This window comes from Serinus canaria, chromosome 7 (genome assembly GCF_022539315.1).
Source record: "Serinus canaria isolate serCan28SL12 chromosome 7, serCan2020, whole genome shotgun sequence".
Taxonomy (NCBI): Eukaryota; Metazoa; Chordata; class Aves; order Passeriformes; family Fringillidae; genus Serinus; species Serinus canaria.
In genome coordinates, this window is record NC_066321.1 from 8,542,893 (window position 1) to 8,569,396 (window position 26,504).

At 38.6% G+C, this 26,504-nt stretch overlaps 1 long non-coding RNA gene across 2 annotated transcripts; it reads right to left on the bottom strand.

Annotated features, from left to right (window-relative positions):
- Window positions 1-1,856: 1,856 nt before the first annotated feature.
- LOC108961692 (uncharacterized) lies at window positions 1,857-13,838 on the bottom strand. 2 transcript variants are annotated; one of them, XR_001990049.2, is made up of 6 exons: window positions 13,754-13,838; window positions 13,132-13,520; window positions 12,842-12,963; window positions 12,612-12,763; window positions 12,406-12,494; window positions 1,857-2,210 (listed from the first exon to the last, which is right to left on the bottom strand). It is a non-coding gene; the product is annotated as an uncharacterized LOC108961692 (long non-coding RNA). The 2 variants fall into 2 exon arrangements; XR_007777964.1 differs by having other exon boundaries at window positions 12,612-12,963.
- Between the last annotated feature and the right edge of the window lie 12,666 nt (window positions 13,839-26,504).

The following is a 26,504-nucleotide window of genomic DNA, read 5'->3' on the forward strand; positions in this document are numbered from 1 at the left end:
TTTCCACCGACTTCACTTGAAAAATATGTCATTTGCTAGCTCTTGTTAACAAGGAGTAAGGTATCCATTGCTTGCCCACGGTTACATGGACCAGCAAGAGACATTACTGAGGAGAAAGAGAAAAGAGAAGGGTTGACAGCAGCAAGCCAGGTGCAGAAATGAAGCTTGTAAATTTGTGTAAAATGCAGAGCAAAGACCTGTTAGTAAGTTGCTGACACCCCAGTTTATGTGAGCTGTCTGTTGCAAAGTCTGTATCGGAAGTTCTTACTCCAAATGCCAACCAAGCAAAAAACCCAGATCTTGAGATAAGACTTAGAATTATGTGAATCATATTAGAAGTGAAGTTGCTGAAAGACTCCCAGTAAAATTCAACCCTGGCAGGCACAGTCAATGTCTCCTTGAAGGGCAGAGGCAGCAGGATGGCTTGGCACCTAAAGCATTAGACCAACATTTTATGTCTTGTATTGTAGCCACCATAATCACACACACTCTTGGAAAGGTACATGCTGTCTTTGCAGTTCTCAAATGAGCTTTCCATGACCCAGCATGAATGCTGCAAGAGAACAGGATTCCTTGCTTCTTTGTGATCTCAGTCTCAAAGTGATGGCCTGAGAGAAAGTGGGTAGGAAATTCTCTGCAGCATCATCTTCCTCCCAGCAAATCACTCCTGGAATGAGGAAAAAGAATTCTTCCCTTGCAAACAACAAAGAAAACCCACCCACCTTTCATGCAGTCTCCTTTATTTACATAGAATAGAATAGAGTCAAAATCTTCTCTTACTAATTGCAAAAAGACCATCAGCAGAAGGCAATTTTCTTGATCAGAAACCTGTAAACCTACATTTCTGATTTATTCACAGTCCAAGGAGCCCTGTTTGCCTACTCCTTCCCCTGACAATCCTTGAACCTACTTCTCTTGCTGATTATTTCTCATTCTCTTTTCCCCACATGCTCAGATAATTGCAGTCAAAAAGAATGGATTCACCAGCCTCCTCATCAGTCTTTCAGAATTTTTTTCAGGGGATTAGGTATGTGTCTTTATCATGCAACCCAACACCAAAAGTTTGGTTTGAACTACCAGTTATACAAGAGACCATGTGGCTGTTTCTTCATCTGGATTTGAAAGAGTGTTTTCTCATGATTTTTCAGTAAACCTGTAATTGTTTATAGGTAAAGATCCATTTGATAACAGCTATAAATATATTTCAGTATAGCACTCTTAATATACTAGCATTTGGGGTCTTTTTCCAGAGGAATTAGACCAAATTTTCTACAGAACTGACCACAGCTTATCCTTTTATCCCAGGAGTTTGTCATGATGAACTTTTTAAGCAATATTTTGGCAGGTGACACCTAATGTTCCCAAACTCATGCTACAGCATTAATGATAGGCTCTTCCATAGCCTACAAAGTTTAAAGAGCATTTCTTCTGATTATCCCCACTACCTGTGCCTCATCTTTCACCTTCAGAAGGGTCTATTCTTTATGGTGACAAATACTGAGACTGACTCATAGGAATCCCATTTGTCTTCCAAATTCAAGAAAAGAAATCAAAGATCTCCATAGGAGTTTGTGAAGTTTATCAAACAGCTATTTTATTGTAGACCAGTTATTTCGAGTAAATCGTATAGGTCAATTTACCAGAGCAACTGTTGCAATTCATAAGAAAAAAACATCAGTGCTAAAAATAGTCCAGGACTAACCATGGTTACTGACAGGGGATGGTGGAAAGACTAAAATTTCACCTGAAGAAACATTCCTATTGACAAATAATTGTTTTAAATTTTATTGACTATTTGAGATAGACTATATCTTGCCAAATCTGTTACATAGTGTTGTCTAGTGCTTAATATTTTCATTACAGAGATTACAGTCCTTGAATCTGTTCACAAGTTTGTATCTTTATTTTCCTTCAAGTGTAGGATTTAATCAGCTTACCCCTCTTACTAAAGGACATACTAGCTTTGGAGAAGGATGCCATGACATTCAAATCACAGATTACATTATTATTAGGTAAGCTTAGGAGAAATTTGGAGGAGTGCATAGAAATTACAAACCATATTTATAAGTCTGCCAAACATACTGAGTCTAAAATCTGTTAGAATTCTCTCCTGTTCTCCCCAGTAATTTACTTCCTTAGGTGGATTATCATCATAAGGCATTACAAAGAGCTTATCTTGGAACACAGACTGGAAATATTTTTCAAGGGCTCTGTAACAGAAAAGACACAAATATATGATGAAACAATGAATATTACCAAATAAATACATTTTATTTCACTTTTAAAAAGCTTTTTTTCTTATTTAGAACCTCTTAATTGAGAGGAATTTTGTTCTTCTGATAGTTTCATGTTTCTTATCTCCTCTGTGGAGAGATGTGTTGTGGTGGTGGTTTCTCCCTACATCTTATGGAAATGTCTCCAGTAAAAAAACCTTAGAAGACATTCATAACTATGGCTCCAGATGCTGAAAAGGAGTTTGAATTTATTTTTTACAGACTTCCTAAGCAATACTTCATTAGTTGAACCCCAAATACAGAATGCATTTGCCCTACAGAAATGACAATTACACTTTAGAAAATCTTAAATCAGGAGCAGTCTTTATGATACATGCACTAAGTACAAGAGGAACATTCCTACAAACTGAAATTCCTAAAACCCTGCAAATTTGTTTATCTTGTTCCTTAGCTTCCCTGTGAGAACATCATGGAAAACACAGTGCAAATGTTTTACTGCAAGCAAAATATATAACAAAGCAGCCTGTGACCTGCTTATAACCCCTTCCCCAAAAAGAAGAGTCTGAAGCATTGTAGTTCAGCCAAATCACCATGAATTCCTGCAAAAATGCTGGAACAAAATCCTGCTTCAAACATATATTTCAGGGAAGAACTTGGAATATAGCAAAATAAATAGGATCCTATGTAGTAATAGGAAATATTGTATGACATATCACAAGCCAGCTGCTTTCTGCAACAGGACAACAGCCCCTGTGCATGGAGAAGAGATTGTTATTATCATATGCATTAATTCTAGTGACAGTTTTCACATGGCTTCTGTGATGTTCTCATAAGAAATCAAAATACATGAGGTATTCACATAACTTCAAGTGAGAAGCAGAAAAGCACAGTCTAGAAAGGTCTGAGGTGGTTTAGTCAGACAGAAGGACTGAACAAGTGACAAGAGCACACTCTTCAAGTTTCAGTTGCAGCTAATCTGTTTTCCATGTCCATCATGCACAAGACAAGCACTAATGGATTTATATTTTAGTTATATAGACAGGGGTCAGCCAAACCCTTGGAACACTAAGGATAACAAGGCATGTGAAGGCTGGACTTTCCCTTGTGGGAGATCTCTAAAAGCAGGCTAGACAAACTGCATTTAGAGTTGCAAAAGGGTCACTGATCTTGCCTTAGGGTGGGGAAAGGCTCAGAAAAGCTCTCAGTGTCCTTTCTGTCCTATGATAAAACATTTTGCTCCTTCTCAGAGCAAAACCTGTTTGCTCACTGGGACTCAGAGGGCAGGCTCTCCCCCTCTTTCTGTTCAGATGACCTCTGACATTTGCCCACCCATTAATCAATTACAGTCTGAAGAGTGAGCATCTTGCCTGGAAAAGATTCCTGGGGAAGTGACACTGACAGAGCATCTGAGCACAAACTCCCACACACAGAGGCACAGATGCAAGGGAGAGCTACCTCCAGGTACTCTGCCTAAAAGTTTTGTCTACAGTCTCCAAGAATAAAGTCTCCTGTAGGATATTTCTGTTACCATGCTTAAAGGCTCAGCAAACAACCACTGACTGCAGCCTGCCCACATGGCATGCCCAGGTGGACCATGGCTAATAGGGACTGCACAGTCCATGTGTGAAACACATGGATGTGCTCTGCCCCAGTACTGTGGGAGCTGCATAAATTACACATGTGAAATGTGGCAAGCACGTGCAGACATGCCCTGAATCTTCATGAATTTTTTTTTGTACAAAATAGCACCAAGGGTGTTTATTTCAACTATTTACATATTTATGAGGGGGGACTTCAGGAGTATTGGTGTAACGTTCAAGTTGCAGAAAATAGAAGATATTATTTATTCCTCTGCTGTCCAAGTTGTAAAGCTGGATGCCAAGATTTCCCTTCCCTTCTGTGACTTTTACTCCTGCACATTTATTACTGTGTAGAATTGGAAACTCTTGCTGCAAAATGTAAATTAAGACAGCACAGTGCAAGCTTCTGGAGGTAACACAACATTTTAGGTATCAGAATGCTGCTTTAAGCTGTATCTCTACTTATCAGCACTATTTAGCAGCAGACATCTAAAGCAAATGGGAAGTGAAGTGACTTTCATATTTCTTGCAATGTATCAGTTGAGTTTTTTCAACATAGCAGTGGAGAAGAAAACAAACTAGAAGAGCCAATGTTGAATTAGTAGACAAAATCCAACTCCCAGTCCTTCAGGGCTCAAAATCTTCAGCCACCACTTGCACTTGGTGAAATAGGACGTTGAATACAAATTCTGAAAATATGAGTTTTGCTTCTCAAACTGAATTTGCAAGTTGCTGAAATTGTCACTGGAACAGGCACAGGTTTTTAACTACCAGCTTTTTCTGTGTGTTGCCTTCCTAATGGAAGGTGGGATTGCTGGCTTCTTCAGCTGGTGCTTCTCCATGTTGGGTAATTACTCTATATCAGGTTTTTTATTATTTTTTCAGCAGAAAAAGAAAAAAACTTGGATAAAAGAACAAGTAAAAAGAGGCCACTGTCTATGAAAGAATGGTAAAATTTAGAAAATTGCAAGTTTTCCCTACTTGGCTCAGATGTCCTTGCAGGGTAGAAGGGGATCATTTGAGACACAGAGCCAGCATAATTCCCAAAAGCAGTTCTGCAGTCCTGCTCCATGAGTTCTTCAAATCCATTAAAAATGCCTGCTCTTACAGAACATTATAAGCCCAGCACTTTGTTCCTCTGAGATGTCTCTTTATTCTTTGTTTCTCTCACTTAAAATAAAATTATCCATTCTGTGTTGACCTTGAAGTGCAGGACTTTCAGTGTCCCCTTGCAGAGTTTGGCCTAATACAAAGAACAGCTGGTACCACTAATACTAATGGATTTCCTGGTTTTAGTTCAAATATAGTAAACTTTTAGTTTCATATGCACTAAATCTGAAGATAGGGTTTTCATATTTGTTTTTCTCCAGTGAGAATCACAGGCTTTAAATGTACTTTTAGAAATAAAAAATGGAAAAAAGGGAGAAAGAGAGTAGTTTTTAATATGCTGGCAAAAAAATAAGTGTGCCATTTTCTTTCCTCACTGTGTTTTAGTCCACTCCTGTGAAAGATCCTAATCATGACCCTAGAACTGATCAGATGATTTGTGGGACCCCAGTGAGAACATGTACTGCAATGGAAAAATTTAAAACATAATTATATGCATTCAAGAAAATATCTGTCAGAGCTGTTTCAAACTTTAAATTAGCTGTGTATGGAGTGTGAAGGGGTCAAACCAGTATTAGCACAGCACTGTATGAAGTTTGATTTCCCTGTAAAATGGGAGAGTGCAGAGGAGTGGGCAGACTTAGTGCCAGATCCTGCCAGGGCTGAGTGGCAGCCTGAGAGCAGTGAGAATGGGGTCCCTCTTTGTGTCAGAGAGGACCAGCCTCAGCCTCCCTTGGCAGGACAGGGAGATGTCAGGAGATGGCTTTGCAAGTTGTTTTGCACATCAGAGGTTCAAGCAGGCAGGAATACATAATGATTGGTCTAGCAAACCCAGGGTACTAATTATATACATTTATTTTTCATGCACAAGGTTCTTTTGAAACTTGCCAGTCTCTGCAGAGACCTTAACCATCATTTACATATTTTTGTGATGGCACCATATAAATCCATAGTCTCTGGTATCCCTCCCAAACACAGTAGGGTTTAGCTGTAGCCAAAGGCACACATGCTGACATGACAAAGATTAATTTCTAGGCTAGAAAGTTACCAGAATGGAAAGTCAGTAAAAACAAATACGTTCTCGAAGGAATTCAGACTGCTGAGGGAGATTTTAGCACCTGGAAAGCAATTCTTTATGTAGCTGATAAACTGAATATTAAAAACATAAAGTAGTCTCAGAGCACAAGGTTGGTCATGATAAGTGTGTTCAAGGCAAGTTCTACTAAGGGATCTTCAGGGAACACTTCTTAGCAGGGTATTGCTGAAACTGGACCAAACAACCCTCATTCCATGTGAGCATTGTATTCCCACCATGATGCCCTCAAGGATAACAGTCCCTCAACAGCATTAAGGAACTGGTTTACCTCACATGAATTGTTCTCCTTGGAACACATCTGATGATCGTGTCCCGGCTCAGAATGGAATGTGATTGGGGATGAGTTAAAAATATTTTTGCATTCCTGCTCTGACTGGGTAGTAGATCCCCATATTGGTAGGTAGCAAAGCAGTTTTTAAGGTGTCTTTTTCTCTGCTTTAGGAAAGGGAAAAGTGCTGTTCTCAGTCTTCCACACCACGCTGAAGATTTGCCTGGTGGCTTTTTCTCACGGCAAGTTCTGTTTCCATAGGATTGGAACATCTGCCCCTATGTGAAGAGTTTGTTTTTTACTTGACTTTTCCAGAGAAGATTCCTCTTGAGATTTTTCTCTGATTATTCCTTCTGGTTTTCCTTCTTGCTTTGTTGTTTAGCACCACTGAGAGAAAGGCAAAATGATAAACATCTGCCTAACATGAACTCGAACTGTAGCCAACTTCAATTCTCATCAACATTGGTTTTAGTGCTCTGATTATAGCCCCAACCCACTGCTTTCTTTTGATCTTCTCTCTGAGTATTTCTCTACCTTGATACTCTGATGATGAGACAGTATTTGTCTTAAGCACAGCAAACACTTCATTTGGGTTTCTAGCATCAGGCATCCTGCTGACATACATTAAAGGTATCCAATGTCTCTGCTTCCCAATTGTCAGTTCATATTTTGGTGTTTATTTGCAGAGTCTGGCAAATCTGTTTTTCAACTATCAGTCACCCACATTTTGATATCAAAACACTGTAAGGACTGGGTGTTTATTACTTCCTTCTGTTCATTTACACAAAACAGATATTTTAATGGAAGTAAGTATGGTGCATGATTAAAACCTAACAACTGCAGTTCTTAGAAAATGATACATGGATATGTGTGCTGCACCCAGCTATCTAATCATGACTGCATATGAAATTTTTTCTCCTGAAGATAGATTAATGGATCTTTAATCTATTTACTGCCAGTACACTCTCAAATTTTATTGCATCTTTTAATAAGAGGCTATTAAACTTATATCTGTGCACATGTTGACTATTTGGGTAGTTGATCCTTGAAAATGTCATAACTCTTATTTATACTCAGTCATATCACTTTTCCTATCCTTTCTAGGCAGGGAGGCACTGTAAATATCAAATTTGTATGCATTATCTTTGATCTGTATTGTTGCTGTCTGATATTAGGCAGGAATTAGGAAATGTTCCAACTTTTGTGAATGCTGCAGTATGACTGTACAATAAGAAACTTATTTCTAGTTCATTCATTCCTGAAAAACAGTGTCTGCTAAGTTAAGCCAGAGAAATGTGATGTTCCAGTCTTTTCCCCAGTACAGTTAGCAGAGAAATGAGCTACAGTCACTGCGGAGTGTCTTTGGAAAATGCTGACTTTTCCAGCAGTTGCATCTGTGTCATGTTAGTGTACACACACAAAAGGTTGTGGGTTTGGTTTTGGTGTTTTTGAAGTTTAATGTTGTCTAAGACCTCCTTGGAAAAAAAGTGTTAGGAAACTTTGAGAACTTCAAAAATTCTGGGTCCGAGTTTTGCAACACAGCAGCGTTTTGAATTCAAGCTGCTCTGTCTTCTCCAAATAACCTTCTGGGATTGAAGTAGTGGAGTTTTTGCAAAGCAAAGAGCAATTGAAGATAAGTTTTCAGGACTGAGTGAAATTTTTGTTTATTTAATCCATAAAGAAAATTACCTCCATCATTTTTTGTCCTCCTAACACCATCTGTAGGTCTGTTGGCAAAGTTCCTCTCCACAAACCCACTTTTGCAGTGTGTCGTCAGTATTTAGGAGTCCCTAAGTGTCCAACTATTTGAGAGGTGCAGAAGGAGAGGAGGAATGGGGCTGGAAAGGAGCTGCTGAGCCCCTCTCACGAAAAACCCATGGGATGGTGCATTTATTGGAGTGTTCCAGGGAAAGATGAACCTGGATCCTCTGTACAGCTGTACAGAATCACCTGTAAGCTGCAGAGATTCCCAGCAGTGCTTTGGGAGGGTAACCTTCAGAGGTGAATGCAGTGGGGTTTTTATGGGCTTTCTGCACTGGGGCAGAAAGAGAGAAAGCACAACAAGGGCTTCCAGAGCTGCCTGCCATCAGCAGCAAACAAGAGGAACTGCAGGATGCAGTGATGATGGAGCAGTGAATTAGAAACTTCTCAGACCTTGTATGGGGATTCTCTGCACTTCTCACTACCTGCAGTCTGGGAAAACTGGATATAATGAGTTTCCTCTGCATATTTTAGAATTAGTCTTCCCAGGTTTCTTACTATATCAGGATCTTTTTCTTTATTTTCTATTAATTTCAATGATTCAGAAGTGAAAAAGTTTGCAGAAGAAAACATATTCAGTGAATATTTAAAACCCATCAGTACTTCTGTTTAAAAGAATATGGGTTAAGAACCTTATAAATTCAAATAATAACTCATAAAACCAAAATTTCATCTATAACTTCAGTGCTTTTTATCAGTTGTTCCTGCTTATATATTTTGCAGCTACTATAGATGTGGAACTGTAAGTATATTTAAGAAATTGGAATATTTTATTTAAATTTCCCTTGGTTTTGATCTTTAAGTATGTTACTTTAAATTTTTTTCCAGGTGTTCTATCATCTAGTATTAAGGTATTCGTTTATGTACCGCAAGCATATTTTTATGGCTTGTAAGAGCTCTGAATCTGAGCTTTATCCTTCTTGTCCACAAAACTCACATGGCAAAATGACTGTTCAATGAAAATGCATATAAAATATTCATTGAATATGTTTCTGAAAAGAAGTGCATAATTTTTTGTCTTTGGTGAGAAATATTACTTCAAAAACAATCTAAAGGCAAAGGGAATTCCAAACACATATGCTTTAAAAAGTGATTATTTTCTTTTTAATTCATTTTTTAAGTGAGAACACAGGATTCAAAAGTGGAAATGTAGCCCAGCTTAGCTGAACAGAGGGTAATAAATGCAGGATTTATAAATGAGGCATGCTTTAAAAACAGAACTGTAAAAAACCACTAAACTGATAGAGATGTACAGAGACCGAGTCTGGGGAATAGATTCAAGCTAGTCAAAGATTTATAAACATGGGATCATCACCAATACTGCTTATGAGTTGTACAAGTAAAGAAAGTGACCTGGTTCTATGTACAGTGATTTTTACTGTGTCAAACTATAAATTTCAGAGTCAATAGGGAAGACCATCTTCGTGGGCCAGTTTGTGTTTTCTTTCCACGTGGAACACCATGGGCTGATCAAAATTTCAAAGTAATTGCTTCACTCACAAGTGTCAGGCCTTTCAAAGGTAATTGTTGAAGCACTGATGTGAAACTGCCCAGAGAGAGTGGCTCCAGGAAGAGGTACACTTAGAGCAGGAATCTACCATTCCAGTGGGATCTGTGGGTCTGCCATTCCATGTGGGACAGAGCAGAATGGGCCAAGAAATCTTTCAATCCTGTGTTTCTTAGAAACAATAAGAAGTTGGTAGTTTTGCACCGGCAGCTCCTTTTGTCAAACCATTTTAAATAAATGACTGAAAACCACATCCAGAATTCTAGCTGGATAATCTCAAATTTTATCACTAAATTTTGACCTGTTCTGCAAGAGAAACTCAAACATATCCCCTCGAAACTTGGAAACCTTTTGAAGTTTGGTTTGGTTTTTACTTAAAACCTTAAAGCCTTTAAAATATGAAGGTTTAATTAAACCATTATATTTGGCATACATGGAGTTTTAATGCTGTGTTATTTGAATTCAATAATTTATAGTAAAATGGATTAATAGTTATTGCAGTGGCCAATATTTTTCAGTGCAGTACCTAAACATCTGCACAAGTGTAGGATGGTGCTGTGCCAAGCTCTATACCAGTGACCCTAACACCCAGCCTGAGAGGAAAGAGGGACACAGAATGACCAGTATAACAGGCACCATGAACATTTTTTGTCAGACCAAATACTTCTAGAAGCCTGGAAGGAAGAAAGTTGTTACATGGAGCTGAGTTTCTGGCTGGCTTCCCACAAATGGAATAGAATATATGGAGAAGACGAAATGAGAATCAAATGTAGACAGAGTGCTTAATCTTTAAAAAAACACCCCAGAACTCCTTTTTTCCTTAGGAACAGTTAAAATTACACAAATACATTCCTAATATTAGTGGCAAAGTACTTATAAGAAGTGACTGCTTTGTCACAGTAATATATTTTGTTGTATCTTTATTTTATTCATTACAGTAGTGTCTGGAGAACCCAATTAACAGTCTCCACTGATATTTGGACTGTTTAAAAACAATTGAACCAAATTATTCTGTGTTAATAAGAGAAATTTAAAGTAGGTATTTTTACTGTGTTATAATGTTTTTCCACTAAAATGAATTATTCAATGAAGAAAATCCTTTGTACTTAGGAGGAGAGCACCTGCATGCACCACTGAGAAGAAACTTCATTTTGAGGTACATAGTGAAGGTGTGAAAGAGAAATATTCTTGTGTAGTGTGTCACTAGCAAAAGGGTGATTTATTCACAAGGAACTTCCATACTGAGTGACTGAGTGATGTAAGTCTGTGGGGTCCATTCATTGTAAATAAGTGTGAAGTGATGTATGTTGGGGAAAATGTACTCTGGGCCATGTAAAATCACTGGTGGACTCTCACTTATCATCAAAAATGAGAGGCCAAAAAGCAAACCAAATGCTAGGGCTTGTTTGGAAAAGAAAACAAACTAGAGACCTGTGTCATCGTGATGCCTCTGTGCATCCACCATGCTCCCACGTGGTGAGTATTTTACACAGCTCTGGCCCCTAACCCCCAATCCTTTCATTTAAAGGATTTAAAGGAGAAGCTTCAGAGGACATTAACAACCAGAATTATGGAAAGTCTACTGTTATTCTGAAAAAAACAATGCCTGAAGAGGTCCATAAACTCATGGAGATCTGGGCTGGATAAGGTAACAAGAGTTGTACACTGTCTTTTCCAAGGCACCTTAGGAAGCCAGCAAGCAGCAGCTTCAAAAAGAAATAGAAGGAAGTGGTTCTGCATAAAGTGCACAAGGAAGTTGTGGAATCTCCTCGCCTCAGTTAAAACCAGATGCTCAAAGTTTGGTTATACATTTTGATCCAGTGTCATCATCCTCATCAGCCAGCACTATTTTACACTCCTAGCTTTCTTTTGGAGTGCCTCCACTTTCTCTGCACTAGTGCACCAGCTGCTGCTTCTACAATTGGAACATACATTTCATCTCAATGAAGCTTGGAGGGTGCAATATTTAAAACAAAGGCTGAACTGCTTTACTAATTGCAGATTCTGTGTGAATGCTCACAACCAGATCGAAACAACACTATCACAGACTCGTGAATGGTTAGGGAAAGAAAGCCAGGACACAAACAAAGCTGAACAGAACTCTCAGCCATTGCTATGTGTTCAGTGCCACACTAAAAATCTTTTATCTTGTCAAAACTATGTCGCTCGGGAACCATGAAATACTTAGCAGTAAAACAAGCAATCATCAGTCAGACATGAAAAGACAGATCCAAAATGTGTTAAAAATACCTCCAAACTATAAAGAAAAATACTTTAAACTGAAAAAAAGCCTGTTGAAAATCTTACTTACAGAAAGATTATAACTGAAGTCAATAAAATTAACTTGCATGAGTAACCCTGGTTTAAATGAGTAACCTGAGTTTACAGTTGAAACAGAGGTGCTGAAAGTCAGACTCCTAAATTATTAGGATAACTTATAAACTGCCAAATACTCTCCAACTGTTCCAGTTCCAATGTTTACTGAAAAACAGATCTCTTCCTTAGCTACCCCACATGTACTTCTGTTCTGGTGTAGATGCTCCTGGCCAGGTATGAACTCTGTTAAACCCCAGACAGGCACTGCTGCTGTGTGATAGCTCTCCACAGACTGAGAGAGAAGTGGTTAGTCTCTCTCTAAAATGCAGAAGGCATCAGACTCACCACACTATGATCTGGGTGAGTCAGAACATCATGAAAGATGCCTAAAATCCCCATAAATTGAAAACATGGAAATAACTGCCTACAGCTGGTCTGTCACAGCCCAGTGTCTTGTCTCCAAGACTGTTTCAAAGCTGAGGAGGGAATTCTGTCTCCTCCAGCCAGCCCTTGTCCCTCCCAAATGAGAGTCCTACCTGTTCAAACTCTGCGAGCTTTCACCTTGAGAACATGACATTTTAGAAATGGGAAAACTCCTCCAGGGCATTATGTCTTCCATGACATTCTGGTCAGAAAACAGAGTGCTGTAATTAGATAAATAGGCAGACAGACTAGACAAGAGACAACCTCAAAACATAAAGGGGGAGGAGGAGAAGATTATAAAGCATAGAATTTGACATACTTGCTGTCTCTCAGTTTTTTCTGGCATATACAAATCACATTTTAGAGTGACAAATGGATGCACATTAAATTTAAGGACAGCTGAAGCAAGGTAAGAGTAATTTACTCAGCTTGTGACTTCCACATGTTCTGCATTTTGCTCTGTAGATATCTCTGGGAAAAAAAGAAAATTATTGCATGGAACCCAAATTTCAAAACTATCTTTTCATATTGTACTTAGAAAGCACCTACCTGTCACTCATGGCACTAAAAGTTACAGGTAGAAAAGATACTGGGGGCACAAAGTGGTTCCTCAAAATATTTGGGCAACTGGAAGCACCATGGAAGAATGGATTTGCCTTCTTTATGTCCTTCTGTGAAAAAAAAATAGACAATATAAGAACTTCTTCTCACCAGAGTATTGTTCATGCTGTGGATCAAGTCAAATTTTCTGTAGACAGATTCAGAGATTAATTCTAATTCTGATTCCCCCTAGTATGATTATTGCAGTTTTTAGGTAACTTGTCATACAAGTCAATTACCTCAGGCTGGCTATGTATCAAAAGCTGTTCCTTGGGGATGCTGGAATATGTTTCTTTTTTCCCTTTCCTGTCCTACAACTTTTTTTTTTTTTAATTTCTGTGTGGAAGCAATTCTAAAGTAGATGTCATTCTGACCTGGAGATCTGGTTGGGGAATTAGATGTTAAAGACTTTGGGGAGGAAAACACTGATTGTTTTAAAAACTGACTGCTAACTTTCCTTAGTGAGTATTGATGAAACCTCCTCATGGACAGCTTCATAGAATCCAAACTGGAATTTCTCCTTCTACTGTTCCTAGGAGATCTGAAGACCACATCTCCCTGCAGCATATCATGAGATAGTAGAGATTCAGGCTGAAGATTCCTCCTCAATTACTTCATGGAGGGGGACCTGTCAGGGATGAACAAGAAACACCTTAAAATCCTTAAATACCACCTCAATAGTTAAAAACTACCAAAAGCATAGTTCAGGTGTGAGAATGACAGAGGAGAATCTCTGATTTGCCTTTTCCTCCTCTGAGTGGCACAGCAGTGTCCTGGGGCTTGGTCCTGCAGCCCAAGGTCATGGAGGAAACTGTCCTGCATTTCTCCCAAGGTAGGTAAAAACTGTAAAGAGAAACCCACATGGCTCTGCAGAGTGAGAAAATCACAGGTGGCTCAGAAGTGAGTATTTTAGCTTTGGAGTCCCAGAATCTGTAGGACAAAGTTCTGAGAATGGGAACATTTCCAGATTTTTTTTTTAAGTTTTAAAAGACTAAGAAAAGTGTTTCAGTTTCATTTCCTCAAATTGAGGTAACTTCTCTCAGTTGAGCTAAGTCAGGAACAGCTCTAGCTTCTTTACAAAAAAACAAGGGATCTGTGTAAAGGTTAGCTACAAAGGAGAAAATAAATAATTCTCAGTGTAATTTCTGGCTGGTACACACATTATCCTCCCTGATACTGCTTTGACAAGGTTTCTAGCAAATCTTTAGAAATTACCTTTTCACTATTCCTGAAGGAAATTTTGAAGTCTATAAATGGTAATTTTAGTGCAAAACACATTCTGTGAACTGCTTTTATGCTGAAATGTGAATGTTTTAAACCTTTTCCCATGCTGGGTAGTGAGAAAGATCTCTTTATATTAATTCAGACTTCATAGATGTCACATGATAGGAACACATTCCAAAAGTTAAGATACAAGATTATTCTTTAACCATAGAACAAACCAACAGGAATTTTAATCAAGACAATATCCAATAATGACTGAATGTTTTTGGAGGCGATCCAGAATACACATTTGGGAATTTTAATCTTGACTGCCTTTGAATTTTGTAAAAAATATTTTTAAAGTTTGGGGAATATGCCACTCCAGCTGATTCCAGAAACGAGCCATCTAAGGTATTAAAGTGTTTCATCTGTTCAGACATTGAATATTGCAAATCTGTTTCAGTAATTCATACCAGATAAGTTTGCAATGAATGGGCTAAGTGAAGAAACTTGTTTCCCTTAAAGTAGAAGAGCGAGTCAGAAATGGAAGAGGATATAACTGAGCCAAGCTTTTGTTTTTAAATCTTCCTCATATTTCAGAAAATATTAAAGCAACTGATTTTCTTAACTTCTCATCAGCTAATTTAAAATGATTGAAACTCTGCTGTTAGCAGCGCTGTGACAAACTGAAATTTCTTGCACTCTGTGTTTCCACATGTGTATAGATTCATCTGTGTTTCTGCATATTTATTATGATTGAAGTGTTCAGAAAATTGCAATCACTGTTTTGCAGAAGGATCATGTTATCTTCAAAATATATGTGTTGGTATATCATGATTTTAATGCTCCAACCCACATGTGTTGTGTTTTGTTTGGGCTTTTTCCACCTAAAGCAGATTCCAACAGGCTTTACTGAGTTCTCTGAAATGCTATTGTAAACTTTGACAGTACTAAACTATATATATTATCACTAAATTATTGGCTTATCTGTCCCACAACTTCCATTTAGAGTAATTTTATATGCGGCCAATTTAAAACAATTTGAGAAAATGAATCCATCTAAATTGCTCATTTGAAGCTTGCACAAGGTCTCATTTGAAATATCAATATCAATGAGAGATGAGATTTTCGGCAGAAGGGGATTTAGCCTTCTTAGAATTAACAAAAATGGGCATTTTAGAGAGCTGGTAATCTTCCCTTTCTAAGAAGAACCACCTTCAGCTATTTTGAGAACTGGATATGATGGTAACTAATATTTTAGTAGAAAAAAATGGCAAAAGTATTTGTACTTTTGTTCTTTTTTGTATTAATATAAATTCCCATTCCTTTGTTTTCTCCTTGTAGCCAATAGCACAACTCAATCTTCTCTGTGCAGTGAAAGTTTAAAAGCCTAATTCTGTAAGTCATAAAACAAACTAAGCACAGAAAGGAATTTACAGTATGTTAAAAGAATAGGAGAAGAGGCTAATAGAGTTGTATACATTTCAAGGATAGATATAATCAAGTGTGTACAATATAAAGCAGAAGGTTCATAATGATTGAAAAAGGAGAAGGGAAAAAAAACCTATTTTGTAGTAGCTGCATGAACTCTGGCTGAACCTTGCTATTTGGCAGCCTCCAGTAAGGACAGCCTAAGATGAGGCATTAGGGTTTGAATCTGAGAAGTTGACATCAAGCAGACAGCAAGACATGATATCTTATTTTCCTGAGCTATGCTGACACAAATTGAACTCCACTTATTATTTTCTTATGCCAGTAAAGTTGCATTTGGCGTTTAAGCATTTTGCTTGCAGATGTTGGAGTGCTGGTTGTCTTAATTTAAATAATTTGCAGATTGTTTGGTAGTATTAAAAGATAGAAACTCATTCTTCATATGAGTCCAATTTTATAAGCTTTACTTTTTCTCTGACCTTGTGCAAGGTAAGAATTTGATATTAAATCCAAGCAGCCCAAGGGTACAAAGCCAGTATTCTGTGCTATTCAAAACTGGGAGTAGAGAAAACTTGCTTTGAGCTATTTAACTGGTAGATATGTGAAAAAAATATGAAAATTCTTCAAAATTATCCAAGCTAAAGAAAATGAGACTGTTATTTCTTTGTCAGGCAACATAAATCATAGCAATAATACAGAACATAAATGAAATAGCAATTAGTTAAATGTTTCTAGCGTATTCCTCATTCTTTAAGGGAGTTATATATCAAGAATAACATCTATCCCTTCTCACAGAACTGAAGGAATAGGTGAATGGTTGTCATTATTTCTGTACACGGGATGCTTGAACATTTTCAGGTTTCCCATACAGATGTTAGACTTTCCCTTAAAGAAAAATAACAAATACTCTTTTCTCTTGTATCTTCTGTCGCTGTTATTTCCTTGTTCCCATTTATAGACAAAACATTCTGAGAGAATTCTAGTGATTTTTGTGAGAAGAGAATAAGATGTCAGTTTACATTACAACCCCCCAGGGTAAATGGAGAGAATTCATAAAGGTTTAGAAAAAATGTAGCGCTTTATAATGAAATGTACTTCACGTAATTTATGACTGCACAGTTAGAGTGTAGTCTTTCTGTTCCATTTTTTCCCGTGCTGCCTACAAATACTTAACAATTGTCATGGGGAAAAAATACTTTATCACTTATTGAGAAGCAATCTGACTTGTTTTCATGTCATTTTGCCAAAAGAGTTATCTTGGAGAAGTACATGGCCACTCTGTCAGATTCTGCTAACGACCTATGGACGTGATGCTGGGACCTGAGGCAGAGGAGATCAGGTGCAGCCCTGCTGAGAGATCCACCAGGGCCCTCTTCATATCCCTCTTTTTCCTACCTGAACAACCAGAAGTCATAAATTCTGTCCACAACCACAAAAAGCCTTGAAATCACCTGAAAAACATTTAGGATGGTTAATCGCAGGAAAATCTCAAAGTTTTTGTGACAAGAGACAATTGGGCCTGCTCTGTCTTAAATCCAAGTTAAATATCACCATGCAAAATTATTTAGCTAGATTGCAATGAGTCACTCATGAAAAATGGGAAGATATATGTCAAATCACAATGTGTGTCTTAACTAAAGGGACATTTGAGTGGGATTTGATAGATTGCCCAGAAAGTCATTGAAAAAATTGTATGTCTGTTGGACTACCAGGGATTAATGACAACAATTAAGGATTACACAGACAATGCAGAAAAAATTAAATTATTTATTTGACTTTGTCGTTACCACAGATGATGTTTGTGACACATTTTCTCTTTTCTGGAAATAAGGATCAGATACTGTCAGAGGCTGCAATAGCAGCAGAGGACATACTCGAACAGAAGGAAAGAATTAGAGAACCACCAGCTATTGAAATGGCAGAGTATATTTCCAGGGCTTCCAAAGGAGCTTAAGAATGAAATGGTTGAACTGCTAAAAGCTCTAAAATTCAGGCTCATTAAAATCAACTACTGTGCCTGATCACCAGTGACTATCTTTAATAAGAGAGCTACAGATGATCCTGGGAATTGAACACCAATTTCTTTTCTTAATGCCAGGGGTATTGTGAAACAAAAATAAATAAATGGGAATCATAGTAGAATAAAGACAGTGTCTACTTGGCAAAGAAAAACACACCTCCTTACTGTATTAGAGTTTTTCAGGCACATTGTTCACAAAGAAAAAAAATAATTTAAAACACCTTTGACAATGCTCTGAAGAGATTATTGAGAAGTGGCCAAAGAAAAAGAGACTAAATCATTTCAAGGATCAAAGCCTGGCAGTTCATCTACACAAGGACTGTGAGCACTTCACAGGGGGTCACTTCTAAACTCCTTTTGTGGGTGCTCCTAATGAACAAGTGGAAAATTATTTAAGTGATGCTTCACTAGTACAGAAGTGGATGGAGAAGGGGGGAGCTAAGCCAATTGTTCAGTAAATTAATCAGTGATCTCCAGAAACCTGGAGATGTTATAATAAGGGAACATAATTTAATGTACTATTGGTTTAGGTAGTTATGTAAAAATTAAGACCTTGTATTTAAAGCACCAACATCAATTTAATGTAGACTGGAAAAGCAGAGACTTGTAGCATTCAGATATCCCAGGGCTGGGATCAAAATAAACTCACACATCATGGCTCTTGTGGCTTTTACTTTCCAGCAGGAATTGCTCCATGCTATTAATGGCCAAAAGGACCTACAGTTAAACTCAAAATAGAAATGTAGAAAACAGCTGTGTTTTCTGCAGCAGAGATGAGCTTAGCTGAAAACCAGTGCACTAGACAGAGGGAGTTTATCTGGAGAATATATAAGAAAGGCAAACTTGGTATGCAACACATTTCTTCCAGAAAACCATATTGCATGGTGAGTGCAGGAATGTTGCTCTTCCATTTCTTCCTCTTCCATTACTTCAAGTCACACCAAAATAAATTAAGTTGCAGATCTATTGTTAAACTTAAGTCAAACTAGCTATGGGTTTTCCTAAATTTTTTTCCATCTTAATTTTTTTTTTTTAGCCTATATATGCTGTACTTTGCAGTCAACTCTGGTCAAGCTTTCAAACATAGCATGGAGCTAATGAATTACTTCTGTATTCAGTCACTTAGACTTCATGAATCCGTCATCTCCTCCTGAAAACTGCTCTGGTCTGGATCTTTAACTAGTGTAAATTAGCACTGTGCCAAGAGAGACCTGAGATACAGTACTGTGCAAAAGTCAGGGACCCAGCACTGCAGTTCTGGGCCACTATTACTACAGTGCCATTTCTAAGTGTTACACATCAGAATGATAACATAAGGTAGATCATCTACAAAAAGAAATATAAAATTTTCTTCTTATTTATGAAAGTTTCCCTCTTTCTTGTCAAATCTATTAATCTAAGACAGTGCCCTGTGAATAGTATAGTTTGGGTAATACTAATTTATTTTATGTGATTTGTGCTTATAATATAAGAAATAATGGGAAAATATGGAAACTGATTTTTTTGTTGTTTTTGCTAGCATATTCTTTGTTCCTAAAATTTTATTATCAAACTCATTTCTACTTTTCCAGTAGAAGACTACTTCAAGCCACAGGTTTTTATTCCTTGGAAGCCTTTTTCTGCAGTTTGCAGCACTCCAGGCCATGAATTTAGGCTGCATCTTTGTTGCACCCCTCGGGTGTAACACACCAAGCACAAAACCATGGCAGTGCTAGTAGAGAGCCAGCCAAGAAAAACAGAAATGCAGCAGGAAGGAACCAAAAAGAAAACCCTCATGTATCCTGTCCTTGCCTTTAGCAAAAATACTGCAAGCTGCTCTGATCCCTCCAAGACAGTGTGTATGGAAAATCTTGGGAAGGGCTGTGCTCAATCCTACACTCTGTTTGTTTAAATTTATAAATATCATAAAATCAAAGCTATTTAATTGCTGGGTACCCCAGCTGGTTAGAGCATGCTGTTAATAGCACCAAGGTTTGTGGATTTGATCTCTGTATGGGTCATCCACTTAAGAGCTGGATTTGACAATACTTGTGGGTCTCTCCCAACTCAAAATATTCAATGGTTCTGTGATTATTCTTCAAATTACTCACCTTCTTTATAAGAACTTGGCATTTGTACTTCTGGAATTGTTATGGCTTCTCTGGAAGCAAAGCTGAGTTCCTGCCCTGTGAAAGGCTCCTCTTCCCTACCATATCCCCTCTACTTTCTCCCTTCCTCTCATTCCATCCCCAGGCTGTGCTGCCCTCACACTGCAAATTTTGTCCATGTTACATCTTGTACATGATCCAGGTCATAAAACAATCTCTGAAATCCTGCTATTCCTTGAGGATCATCATCTCCAAAACCAATATTCCTAGAGGATCCCTTTTCCCTCCATGGCAGTCACCTGCTGCAGCCCCAGCATCACCCTGGATGTCAGGCACGCTGGTGGTGGTGGGGAATGGAATGGAATGGGGACAGACCTCTGCCAGAGCAGCGTGTGTGTGCTTGAGGAAACTGAATACTGGGATCACTTTCCTCCCAAGTTTCTTCATGCAGTTAATAAGCTGGAGGGGAATATTACCATCAGTAAAAGAGCATTGCTTCAGGGAGGGAACTGGAAATTTTAATAGCTATTGGTCCAAATTCTCTCTCACCGGACTCCACAGACATTACTAAACTTAATCCAGAGAGGAATTTGGTCTACTGGGTTTAATTTAAGTATGTAATATGATGCAGTGTTGGGAAAAGTACATCTATTTGGTGAATGTATTTTTGGGATGTCTCTGCTAAGTTCAGAGAGTTTGAAGCTCATTTTTGCTCACAGTAGTGTGACCACAGCTAGAATGTCATGCTGTGTTTTGGTTTCAACAGAAAAGGCAGAGTGGAACCAGAGAATGAAAAGAAGGGACACGAGCAGATGATGAGAGAGCTGAGGATCCATCCTGTAAGGAGAGCCTCAGAAAATTTGGAGAATTGAATCTGTGCCTTTTACAGGAGAGGTGGCAAAGAGCATATATCCACACCATAAATATAAGTGTTATGCTGACATTAAAGTGAAACAACAGCATAAAGGCATCAAGGCAAGGAATTAGAGAATAGATAAAACTCTAATTTTATGAAAACACTATAAAGCAAAAATTTCATGGAAGCTGAATTCCATGAACCTCAATTTTAATGAGAGTCTCTGGATACTTGAGCCAGAATTACCTAAAGGTGAATCTCATGGACACTGTTCCTGTGTGTAGCACTTTCAAGTGAAATTTGGCAGGTATTTCTTTTTTTCCTGCTGGACCATATTCCATCAACCTTATTCAGTCAAATAATCTCCCTCAAACCAGTGGGACAGCCTTTGTGAAAAGGCAGAATTATTTATTCTACTGGTGGCACAGAGCTTTCCTGATATAAAATGGCAAAGAAACAGAGGATTTATGGCTGTAATATCATCTGACTTCTGTATCCGAAATTTGAAACATGAAGGATAAAATATGCTTTCTCTGTTGGAGAAAAAAGGCAGAGGAATTACTTTCTTGGCATATACGTTAGAAATGGCAGCACTGGTGAGATTATATCTGTTATCTTCAAAATTGCTTTAAACCAGAAGCTTGGGTAACAAAGGACAGAAGTTACTTTCATATTAGCATATATGTCATGTTTAATCAATCAAAAGAGAACTGTAATTACTTTGCTCTCTTCTTAGCTAACTTTAAAGAAAGGAAGTCATGAACCTATAAAGTAAATGTCATCCTGTTTAGATAGTTATAGTTTTATAGGTAATTTGTTGCAGATTTTATGCAGATAATTTATAATTATTTCCTTTCATGCTCATCTTTTAGCCTGGAGTCCAGTTTTAACACAAACATAAGGACTGCAGATGCAGAGAAGCTACCTATTTTTTTCCCCCCCAAATTTGGTGCACACATTTACAAGTTTATCAGCCACTGTACAGCTACTGAACTTGCCAGTAGCTTGAGCTGCATATGCAATATCAAAGTGAAAAATCAAGCGGTGGTAATAATTAGTAGGCTTGTTTAGATGACCTCTGACTTTCAGGAGGCATTTGTATGAGAAGGAATTCATTCCTTCTCGCAGCCTGAGCCCTTAGTACCACTTTGTGTTGCACACTTTGCAATAGGTGGTTTCCAGCCCATCGTTCTGCTGCTGAGAAGGAAACAAATTGCAGAGTCAGTGGAGCAGGGAACTTTAAATTGTCAAATGTGTTGAGCTGCATATGCAGCAGCAATATGACTGTGTTTGAAAACAGTCTCAAATTGCCACAGATGCTTGACTTTAGCATGTTTCCCACCACAAAATAGTCTGTATTTTCTGCTTCACAGATAAAACCCCTGCGTTGGAAAAACTCACAAGTAGTCCTAGGAAGCAAAACACAAAGTGTATTTATGCAAGACAAGATTTGTTACAATTGCTTGCTGGCATAGTAAGATAATTTAGCTTTCTTTTGCTCTTTAGAAAACTCTTATAGAGTTAAGAGGCAGAAAACTAGTATTCCTAAATATTTAAAAATGTTAAGCCAAAATGTGGATTTGATTTGTTACGAGTATTGGCAGTCTGACTGCTGACCGTCCTTTCTCTTCCAACCTACGATAAATTCTACAAAAAAAATCTATTATTTCATCACTCACCAAACTGGAATGATTAAAATATGCACCAGGGAAATGCTCCTCAGCCAGGAGAAATATTGATTAGACTCTAAAGCATTGCATGTCCTTTGCTCTGCTGAGACCCCAAGCACAGCAATCCCATGGAGGGCTGGATAATGACATGGATGCTTCAGAGCTGGTTTTCTCTTTTCAGTTACCCAACACAAACCTACCAGACTAGTTAAGTCAAAAGTATCATGCAAGCAGTGGTGCAGTTAGCACTTGTCCACCTGTCTGTGCCTACTTGGCCTAAAGTACTAAATAGACATTTACCTCTGGGTTGATTAGCAAAACCTTTGACACGAGTCTGGAGCGAGGCTTAAGCTCCTGCTTCTGGATCCATAGGGAAAAATGCTTAACCAGCTTTAACCACTCTGCAGCAGCTCCCTTCAGGCTGTTATGAAACATGAATTCATCTGACCTCTTCAAGGTCTGTTTATATCTTCCTGTCTGGGAGATCCAGTCATTCCTTCCTTCAGCCTGCCGCAGACAAATGAATATCTCATGGTACTGTCATATAAAAAGCTACTTAAAACGTTTCAGTGCCAAAAGGGCTGCTAGTTTATACTCTTTGAAAAATCAACACACTGTCTAAATAGCTCCATAATACACAAGGTTTCAACTGCTCGAATTTATTTCTTTCCAGCTCTGGGTGTTTTTTATTCTTTTTGACCAATATGTTATCTGAGTTCATGGTATATTTCATTTCTATAGTATTAAGGATTAACTTGTCCAGCCAAAGGATGCTTCAGCTGCGTGTCCAATTCACTCCATTATGGGACTGATTTGTCAAAAATATTAAAGAACCCTCAAGTCCAAGAGCAGCACATGATACCTGAGAGTCTAGCATAGGTGTGCTAGAGGTTTGGTGGCCAAACACAGGAAAGCAGCATTGGCAACACAGAAAAAGGTCATAGCAGAAGCTGGAAGGGAGACAAGGGTTGGATTTCTGTTGCCTTAACACGAGGATAACAAAACAGGAGTAAAAGCAAAGGGTGAGACAAAGAGAAAAGGCAGGAGCACAGGAGGGCAAGAATGTGAATGTGCAGGGAGGTCCTTCCTCTCCCACCCTTGAGGGTAAATATATAATTCTGGTCCAGTCTAGCTGAATAACTGAAAAATGCTAATGAAAATAATTTGGGAATTGATGGGAGAGTGTAATGAATAATTCCACACGTTGCTAAGAAAGGATTATTGAATTATAAACAGTCCAAATCCCAAATTCTGGAAGGCTGGAAGAAAGAGTCAAGCTGAATGAGTTTACCGTAGTGTGAGAAGATGGGAGGAGTTGTGGAGAAACCACAAGAAGTGAGATAAAAACAGGTTGGAAACAAGAAAGGGCAAAGAGTTGAGAAGGAGCACAGAAAGTGAAGGAAGGAAAAGAGAAGTTATCAAAAGGAAACAGAGACATGGAAAGGAGGAGAGTGATAACTTAGATGGTGGAGAAGGAGGAGGTACAAGAAAAGCAATAAATGCCTGGTGGAGCCATCCCCTGGGGCCTCCTGGCTGCTCCCAGACTGCTCTGCCACCCCAACTGCAGGCAGTCTGTGTCTACAGAACTCTCTTAATTTTCCATCCCCTTTGTATCACCCAGTGCTAAAGAGCACTCAGCAGCTTCAAAAGCTAGAAAATTCAAGGCAAAACAAAGTTTGAGGGGAAACAAAAGGAATTTAAAAGAGCTAGTTCAATTAATAGCAAAAATTACTAAATAGCCAAGGATTTTGGAGTCATACAAATACTTAAGAGCTGAGCATGCAAAGAAAGCCCATACTGATTGCTAATATATTCAATATAAGTAAACATATATATTTAACTCAGGTACAGTGACATCATTTTCACCTATGAATCTTATTTTTATGAAGCAACAGTCTCTTGTCAAAATCTAAGTTGTACAACCTTAAAACAAGCCTATTAACTCTAAGTTATGGATTATTATACATGAATAGTGTAGGTCCTCACAATAAAAGAAGCATTATTTGAGTACAGAAAGTACTTCAAAATTTTTAATCTATTTTTTTTTCTTTTTTGCTTTTTTTTTGCTTCAGGTTGTGCTATTTCAACTAGGATATCTTACTGAATTCTTCTACCATTTTACCTCTTTCCCCCATATAAATCTATACATTTTTATATTTTCTATAATTTCTTTGGGGGCTGTTTCCTTTGTAGCATATGAGAATATTTTAATTTGGTTTTCTCTCCATTCCAATCATTTGGGGTTAAATTTTCTCTAATAGCCTAATCCCAGTCCAAATAAGTTTAATGAGAAAACTCCAATGTGATAAAATGGAACCACATTTTCCCTCTTAAGCCTGCACAGCAGACTTTTCTGGCATAATTGTGTCGTTCAAGGGTAGAATGAGGTGTGATCTATGGCTGGCACAAGCAGAAGCTTTTCCTTGCAGGTAAACTGGTAAAAAATACCCTGTGGCCATTTCCACCCGACTTGTTTGGCAAGACAGAGAAAAGTCTGCATCAACAGTGGGGTTTTGTTGCCATAAGTTGCTTTTCTAGCACAATGGAAGGATATTTCCATTCTAGGAAGACCTTCCAAGAGTGTCCCTGGGCTGAATTAGGCTCGTGTAAATCGAGCCCAATCCCGCCAGGGCCGCGCAGCCAAGGTCGCGCTCACTCCTGGTGCCCACCAGTGAGCTGCAAGGTTGGCTGGAGGAAAGGCTGCTGCACGCCCTGTGCTCTCTGAGTGAAAGTAAGTCCCCTGTGCTCTGTCCCAGCTGCTGCAGCTCCCACCCAAGGAGAGGTGGTCCTCCCAAGCAGCCGTTCTCCCAAAGTCAGAGCCAAGGCACTCCAAGTGACACCCTCTTACAGGCATGCCCGTCTCACGTGCTTTCTGTTATGCCTCTTTTCTTTGATCTCCTCTGCCTGCAACAGAGAAGGAGATCAAAGAAAAGCTGAGCTCTGCCTCTTATCTCTGCACTCCTGTGTCTTTTCTTTCCTTTTTTCTTTCTATTTCTGACAATTGCAGGGGAAGGGAGACACGGAGGGAGCTTGGCTGTACCAACCGCAGCCTCCTCCAACCCCAGCCCAGAGCTGCAAGGAGGCTCTTGCACTGTAGCCTGAAGCAGTTGGCCTCTGAAAACTGCCAAAGGTGACAAAAGCAAAGTTTCTTGGTTTAATCTCACAGGAACAATACCTTGATTCCTATCAAAGACACCAGGGTGCAAGAAAGCATTTAATCATGCTGTAGGCAGTTCCTTCTGAAGAGACAACTGTAGCCTGAAAAAGTCCCAGCAATTTTGTTAATGAGTGTGAGACCTGTGTTCTTCTAGAAAAATAGAAACATTTCAGAGTTCATGGTATTACACTTGAAAATACAGTCATGCTGAAGAGCAGCTGTTCTGTGACAGCTGGAGGAGACCTAACCAAAGCCAAATCAGTTCAGATTTATCTGTGCCAAGTGTTTTGCCCTTAACCCTTATGCTTTACACATCTTTTCATATGTCTTTTCTCATTAGCCACACAGAAGAGACATTATTATAACATTCCTGCCTAGATGGCCTCAATCTTTCCAATTGTCCATTATCCATAACTTCTGAGTGAAAGAAATTAATCTGGACCTTCAAAGAAAAGCTTGCAGACCTTGTTTTCTGTCTTGTGGTTTTGTATGCCCACAGGACTGCTCCTCTCTTCAGTATTCCCAGAGCATGCCTTGGAAGTGAATCTGGTTTCCTCACCTCCTGTGCTTCAGGTCAGCCTGGAGCACACCTGAGGACACAAACTGGAATTCTCAGGGAGGAGTTAAGCTGGAGGACTCCAGTCATTAATTGCAGTTACAGCCCTGTGGTGGTGGACATTCAGCTGACAGGAATGGTGAGACACAAACCTCTCAGTCGCCTGGTGTTCACTGACAGTCAAGTGTTGCTCTGCTCCTGTTGCACCACAATGCTCAAAACGATGGCCCAGAGCCCCAGCACACTTTATCTGAGAGGCTCTGTTCCTCCTCAGTGGCAGAGCATCCTTTCTGAATATATCAGCTTCTTTCTGAATTTGCTGGACTCTGCATTTTAATATTAATGACAAACCTCACTTTGGGTTTTTCTAATGCTTCTGGGTTCATTAGGTCAAATTCAGGATCAAGAGCTGCATAAAAAGACACTTTTTAGGGAATAAATTAATCAGCACATTAAAAAAAAATTCAAACAAGATTACTTTATGACAGTGAAGGATCCAAAACAAAACTTCACCACCTTTACAACCACATGAATAAGCTTTTAAAATATGACTGCTTGTTGGAAAGCTGGTATGCACACATTAACAGATTTTTTTTTTCTCTCCAGCGTACTGCTTTCATATTTTCAGTGGC